Source organism: Coregonus clupeaformis, chromosome 14, assembly GCF_020615455.1.
Source record: "Coregonus clupeaformis isolate EN_2021a chromosome 14, ASM2061545v1, whole genome shotgun sequence".
NCBI classification, from domain to species: domain Eukaryota; kingdom Metazoa; phylum Chordata; class Actinopteri; order Salmoniformes; family Salmonidae; genus Coregonus; species Coregonus clupeaformis.
In genome coordinates this window covers 17,072,352-17,080,474 of record NC_059205.1, presented here as the reverse complement: position 1 = coordinate 17,080,474, position 8,123 = coordinate 17,072,352, and the positions used below count along the sequence as shown (strand labels likewise).

Here is an 8,123-nt window from a genome sequence, read left to right as displayed (position 1 = left end):
TACAGTTGAGTCATTCTGGGTAAGTCTCTAAGAGCTTCGCACACCTGGATTGTACAATATTTGCCCATTATTCTTTAAAAAATTATTCAAGATCAGTCAAGTTGGTTGTTGGTCATTGCTAGACAGCCATTTTCAAGTCTTGCCATAGATTTCCATGCCGGTTTAAGTCAAAACTGTAACTCAGCCACCCATGAACATTCAATGTCATCTTGGTAAGCAACTCCAGTGTATATTTGGCCTTGTTTTAGGTTATTGTCCTGCTGAAAGGTGAATTTGTCTCCCAGTGTCTGTTGGAAAGCAGACTGAACCAGGTTTTCCTCTAAGATTTTGCCTGTGCTTAGCTCTATTCTGTTTCTTTTTATCCTAAAAAACTCTGTCGTCCTTGCCGATGACAAGCATACCCATAACATGGTGCAGCCACCACCATGCTTGAAAATATGAAGAGGGGATTGTGTGTAGGCCCGTGACACAAAATCCCAATTTAATCCATTTTAAGTGCAGGCTGGTACACAAGAAAATATGGAAAAAGTAAAGGGGTGTGAATACTTTCAGTGTCCAGAGAATACACCTGCGCCAACAAGTGGAGGGTTCCCCTTGTAGAACCCTCCGGTGGTAAATAACAAGACAAAATAATATTGGGACACACAGTGTTCAAATCTTACACCAATTATTCCATCTATTGACTTGTCCACAATGTTCACAATGTTCTTGCTCTTATATGAACGTTTCGGTTGTGTCCAAACCAAGAATAACCATCCAAGTCAATAGTGGAGTCGCCAGACAAATGATTTTCATTCAGATAAATAGTCAGGGTTTAGGGCCTGTAGTAGTAATGTTCTAAGTGTACCGTTTGAGGTCGTCCATCCATTAACGTTCCAGTGAATTAAATACAATTGTTAAGCATTTACGGACTGGGCAGATGGTTCTCAGCCTTCCTGGACATGATCTGCGAGTCCCGCTCCCCGGCCTTTGTGGTCGCCCTCGGGATCAGGAGACGCTTCATCGTCCTCCCATTCCCCGAAATGTAGAAATATCTGTTTTGAAGTTGAGTTCGATGGTTCGATCTTTGTGGGCCGATTATGCTTTAGCCGGAGGACATCCACTTTATCTTTTACCCCCCCGAGAGGTTCAGAATGCAACCTTCACGACTCCTGGTCCCCAGCCTCTTGCTCTCATCCTTCTGGTGGCCACCAGCTCTGGCACCTGCTTGCACCGCAGACCCTCGGTGAGCAGCTCCCTAACCTTTTCTGCCGTATCTTCATTGTCCTCATAAGGTAGGCCTGTTACTATTGTAGATACGTATGGGTCAAACTGTTTAGTTGGGTTATTTTTGGGTTGTTACATTTTTTGTCCTCTATACTGTCCATTCTTGAACACAGGAGCACCATATCCAGGTCAATATCTTCATGGATTTATTTGGCTTTCTGCTCCAAATCGGTTTTCATGAGATTTTGATTTTCTATGACCAGCTTCTCCATGTTGTCACGAACGCTGTCGACCTTGCTGTTTATTTGCTTTTCAAGAGTCATTTGCATTGTGTCCATTTTCGCATTGAGCAACTTCAATTCTTTCATTATACCGTCAGTGTCGTTTTTGTGGAAGCGAGTCTCCATCCAGGTTATTTTCCGCCATAACCGTACCGCAGCAGACTTCTCGCATATGGTTAAGATAGCCTACTGATTTTAGAGTAATGAAAGTAACTTTAGTAAGTTTAAAACAACATATTTACATGTTGTTTTCAAAGTTATGTCTCAGTTTGCTCCACGCTGTTCACCAATCGGAAGTCCAGCCAGTCTATCTACAAAATACACAAGAGCTACTGTGTGTGCAGGCCTTTGCTCCAGGCCAGCATGCACACAACAGATTAATCTTATCAATGCCTTAATGATTAGCATAATGGTTTAGAAAAGCCTGTATACCCTTATCTCCCTTTACTCTCCTTATCCCCAGGTTAAGGACCTACCAGTGCCTTATCATGTGTATTTTCCCCTCATTGATAATTGTATTCTTCTTCTGTACAGCAAACCACAACTCGGTGCAATATAATTGTACTCAATCCCATCATGATCCCTAGCACCTAGCTTCTACTGTATATGTCAATGTGGAAGGATTGTATAGGATTGGACCTATACACCTATCCATGCCATTCAGATGTACACAAGTTTCCCCCTCTTGTCTTAATGTAACCTCTCACCCCCAAAGTACACAATGAAAGCAATGCTATTTCCTCTACCTTTCCCAACTTGGGGAACTATTTTAGTTGCCTGGTGGAACCAGCCTGGTCTCGCGATAGCTCACATTCTGTTTAATTTGAAACCAAAAGTGAGCTTCAGTCTGCTTGACCAGGTTGCTATTTTAGTTATTTTCAACAGTATACAGTGAGGGGGAAAAAGTATTTGATCCCCTGCTGATTTTGTACGTTTGCCCACTGACAAAGACATGATCAGTCTATAATTTTAATGGTAGGTTTATTTGAACAGTGAGAGACAGAATAACGACAAAAAAATCCAGAAAAACGCATGTCAAAAATGTTATATATTGATTAGCATTTTAATGAGGGAAATAAGTATTTGACCCCTCTGCAAAACATGACTTAGTACTTGGTGGCAAAACGCTTGTTGGCAATCACAGAGGTCAGACATTTCTTGTAGTTGGCCACCACTAATCTCAACTCGTTACCTGTATAAAAGACACCTGGGAGCCAGAAATCTTTCTGATTGAGAGGGGGTCTTATACTTACTTCCCTCATTAAAATGCAAATCAATTGATAATATTTTTGACATGCGTTTTTCTGGATTTTTTAGTTGTTATTCTGTCTCTCACTGTTCAAATATACCTACCATTAAAATTATAGACTGATCATTTCTTTGTCAGTGGGCAAACGTACACAATCAGCAGGGGATCAAATACTTTTTTCCCTCACTGTAAATTTAAAGGCAATATTCCCGCGCTAACGGAGACTGCATTCACGGTAAAGCTGCATACACTGAGTGTACAAAACGTTAAGAATACCTGCTCTTTCTATGACAGACTGAGCAGGTGAATCCAGGTGAAAGCTATGATCCCTTATTGATGCCACTTGTTGAATCCACTTCAATCAGTGTAGATGAAGGGGAGGAGACAGGTAAAATAAGGATTTTTAAGCCTTGAGACAATTGAGACATGGATTGTGTATGTGTGCCATTCAGAGGGTGAATGGGCAAGACAAAATATTTAAGTGCCTTTGAACAGGGTATGGTAGTAGTTGCCAGGCGCACCGGTTTGAGTGTATCAAGAACTGCAACGCTGCTGGGTTTTTCACGCTCAACAGTGTGTATCAAGAATGGTCCACCACCCAACGGACATCCAGCCAACTTGACACAACTGTGGGAAGCATTGGAGTCAACATGGACCAGCATCCCTGTGGAACGCTTTCGACACCTTGTAGAGTCCATGCCCCGACGAATTGAGGCTGTTCTGAAGGCATAAGGGTGTGCAACTCAATATTAGGAAGGTGTTCCTAATGTTTATACACTCAGTGTGTCGGCTCAATCGACTATGTACATATGTCCTTTCTATTATGACCAGATGGTGACAGCCTCTTTACCAGTGTGTCATTGCTCCCTCTGTCCTGTAGGTGGCAGAGAACTGCACAAGCCTGGGTTCCAAGAAGGCTCTGTGTGTGACAGGAGACGTGCCAGGCCTCAGACCCAGAGAGAGTGGTGAGGATGGCTGGGTAAGGACTCATCACTTAGATTAACTTAAGTCATTGTCTGTATTATGTTAAAGATTAATAAGGCACATTAGTTGACATTTTCCGACTGTCTTTTTGTTCTGCAGGATATCTTGACATCCTGGTTTTGAATCACATTGGACCCACCCCATTCGCCATTTGGAATGGAGACGTTGAGCACGTCAGGGAACTGATGCAGGTACACTTTGTTTTTTTTCTTCATATTAGGCTATACTTAGCCTTGCATCTAGCCAAGTGAGACAAGGCTATGCTATAGTAGTTTTTAATGTGTTGTTGTTTTCCAAAGGTGAATTTCCTCAGCTTCGTGAACATGGCTTCTGCAGCTTTGCCAATGCTGGAGCAGAGTGCAGGGTCTATGATCGTAGTAGCCTCTCTGTTGGGTGAGTACACAACACACAGTCTTATAGAAATACAGTCTTATACAGATGCAGTTTTATACTGATGCAAACTTCACTAGTACTCCTTCTACTGTATTTTTAGAGGGGAATAAAACCAAGATCTGTCCTTCTGTCTGAAGTCCTCAGACAAGCACTGTTGATACTGTGTGAACTCACCACCTTTCTCTCCACCCTGTCTCTCCCTCTCTCCCCCACAGGTAAGATGACTACTCCATGGAGCCCTATGCGGCCAACAAGTTTGCAGTGAACCGTTTCTTTGGCACCATGCAGCATGAGCTAGCCATGCAGCGCAGCAACGTTTCTCTGACCATCACCACCTTGGAGAAAATCAGGTCAGTCACACAATCCATTTACTGTTCTTTTTTTCAACAATAGATTTGTAATATGTGTTCTAGAGCTTTTGTCTTTTCCTACCGAATAAATGGCATTATGAGTGGGTAGTGTGCGTGGTTGTGCTGGTGATGTTGAATGACTGGCCATGTAAAATAAACATTTTCAAGCGTCACCATGTCTTTACATGAATGAGTTGTATTGACTGCTTGTGTAATGGTAGTTGGATATTTATGAAGGTACAATAGCTGCTACATTTATAGTAGGCCTTAGATAAAGTATAATGAAGTAGGAAACATTACAGTAGGTATCATGTAGGTCTTATCAAGGTGTCCTTATTCTATTATTTAACCTTTATTAAACCAGGAAGTTGTATTGAGATTAAACCTCATCAAAACATTTAAACACATCCTGCATGTAGCATGTATTACCGTACCTTTAATGTCTTTCCCTGCAGCATATCTTTAATTTCCCATGTACTATACCACCTACAGAGGCCACACCAATATGACGGCCTACCCAGCCAGCGATGCTGCCCTCCACCTCATCACCCACCAGAAGAAGTAATTCTACCCTGTCTACATTTACCTCACCTGCCTGTGCAGAGACTGGTTCCCCTTCTTCAGAGACATTGTCATCTCGAACTCCTACACATACTGAAGGAGCCACAAACCCCTAGCGAAGGAAGCCCCTACTACACAGTGGGGCAGGGTAAGGGTTAAGGGGCACTTTTTTAGGATAGAAATATAGAGAGGAGAGAGGATGCTAGAGCAGTGGGTCAGATTCAAACCCATGCTCGCGGAAGTTCACAGAACATATGATCCAGAGACAGCGGCTTTTAGACAGCTAGCTAGAACTCCCAGGTCACGTGCTTCACCTACTTAAGTTATCCCCATAGTTCTATGGAATGAACCACTTACCACTGTGCCCACACAGGAAGCCCAACTCCACCTATGGTTGGATGTTGTATCTATATGGTGCTTTATCATGTGTTCAAAATCCTTTCCATTGTAATGGTGGTGGGGGTGGTGAATGCTCCTTATCCACTACCAATGTGCAGCATCCATTGTGACCAATCAGACTTATCTGGAGGGAGGAGGTGGGTGGTTAGATGGGAAGCATATGTCCTCAGGGCTAAAATATTAGGGTGTAGTGACCATATTGGCTATATCTCATTATGTGTGGTCACTAGTGTGCAATTGAGGGCTGCTTCAATGTTTTATTTTTATTTTTTTATGTGCATTGATTTCAGACAGGCCCTCCTTAAGCCCCCTCCAGGTGCTATCATCAAAGGCTTTCTGTTCTAGCCACCAGTTCTTATAACCCGGTCCTTTAATTAACATGCAATATTCTGTGTCTAGAGAATAAGGTGCACAATAAATAGCAGTACTATGTTGCTAAGCGGAAGGTTGAAGTAGGGTTGTAACGTGAAGACCTAAGTGTTATGTGTGTATGTGTAATGACACGCTCGACAGCAACACTGAGTGTGTGCAGTCATATAAATAGAATTAATAGAACAGACACGAGTCTGGGTAGGCTATGTATTCTCATGACTCATTGGGTCAAATGGAACACTAAAGGGAATGCTAAATTGATTTGAAGTATTCCAGCTTGGCAACGGAGCATTTTCAAAATGGCTTCTTTTACACAAATCCATTACCAATGCCCTTTGTCTCCATAGTCATATAAATGCTGCCTGTACATTGTCTGTAGGTTAAAAGCTGTAATGTGTCGGTTGGCCTAGGCTTTCTGCAAATTTTGATAAAGGCTGTTGATGTCAGATAAAGCAATTATAGAAGTGTTTTTATCTACGAGGTGTAGTCATAGAGTCATATACTGTTGGTCTTCTGACCTAGTTCAACTGTATCAGTTTTACATGCAAATCACATGAGATTACCAGGAAAAATAGCTGCTTCTCCCTTTTAACATCTTACCTGGGAAACTGATCAAAGCATGTTTGCGATGAAGTTCCACATTTCTAATGTATTTTCTGATTGTATGAATGTGACCATTTGTACATGTTTTGTATTTTATCAATGTTCCAGTGTTGAATGAAATGTCTATGTTATTTCAGTTTACACATCATGATGGTTTTATTTGCATTTATAGTCATGCATGTTTACACTGCCATTACGCTACGAAACAACACACACACACACACACACACACACACACACAGGTAGCATCACTGTAATATGCAGCAGACTGTAGGGAAGTGCCCTGTGCTGAGAGGCAGACTGGGACTTGTTGTTATTCTCATTGCTTAGCATCACAACAAAATCACTAGTCTTCCACACAGCACTAGGACCAGTTCTCTATCTCCTTCCTCCATCCACCCATCTGTCTGGTGTTTTTTCCTCCCTTGCTTCAGCTGAAAGAGAATCATGATACAAATGTGATAGCACAGAGCCTTGACACAGATTCCGAGGGTAAAAACTCACATTCCACTTGACATTTCACATATGTACCCACCTAACATTTGTATTCCCGCTCCGCACATCCACATTTATGCCGTATGCACTCAACATGTAAATACCACACTCTCCTACACATACTCATACTGCATTGGGAGCTGTAGTGGAACTCTAGTGGAAGATATAAAAAGTGACTAGGGGGCGAGAGGTTGATTTCGCACTGTCCTTTTCTCATTCCTGTGTTTCCTCTCTCTCTCTCTCTTGCTCTCTCTGTCTCTCTCTGCCTGTTTCTCTCTGAAGCCTGTTGACATTCTGTCCTGCCTTTGTTGTTCTAATGCCAACCTTTCAGCTCTTCTCAAAGAGGCAGAGGAGAGGAAAGGAGGAGTGCAGGATGAGGGGAGGTGGAGGAGAACAGGGGGAGGGGAACATAGCACTCCTAATAAACCCTATTTGCTAAAGCACTGCTACTGTATGGAGGCCTTATTTTCTAGTCAAATTCTAATATTAAAGAAATGGAGATGGCCTTAATTAGTATGCCCGATCTACATCGATATCTATTCAAATGGTTCTATGTTTTCATCATGTAAATATTGTGTTACATTATCTATACACTACTGTCACCTCCACTAATGACAGTAAAAAACAAACTTCACTGCACTTCCACAGCAGGTAAATCAGATTTTTGTATGCATTTTCTTTTACATCATCTTATATTTTTCTCACATGGGCACACGCTCACATGCACACACACAGCTATAATCATTGTCTTCCATCTCCAGTGTGTTTCATGAGCAGAGCTGGTAGCTATGCAACAGGACTGGGAGCAACTGGGAGAGGGGGATGGGGTGGGGGTGACAGTTTAGCAAGGGAAGAGAAGGGAAGGATGGGGGGAAGGGGCCTTGACAGTCGTTGTTGGCAACCATGGTTGGTAGGGAGGTTGGCTGATCACAAGAAGAGAAAGCCCTCTCTTATGAGAACAGATTGACTAGAGGAGATTTGTCATCTTGTGTGGAAAAGTAAATTCCTCTTTTGCATAGTTCTATTTGCCAAGACCTGCCTTGCCTTGATTTTCTGTTGGCAATAACATTTTTGAGTGAAAATTACATTAAAAAGTAAAATGATACATAAACATATCAATGGCTCTTTTTGACATGAATTTCATGAACCTTTACACTTTTAAGTAAATGGTGATTTCAATAAAGAAATAATTTTCAGATGAATTAAGGGTCTTGTGTAGAAATTCTGAGA

The 8,123-nt window shown here is 42.0% G+C and overlaps 1 pseudogene; it reads left to right on the top strand.

Annotated features, from left to right (window-relative positions):
* Positions 1-941: 941 nt before the first annotated feature.
* LOC121581349 lies at positions 942-7,684 on the top strand (annotated as a pseudogene).
* The last annotated feature ends 439 nt before the right edge of the window (positions 7,685-8,123 follow it).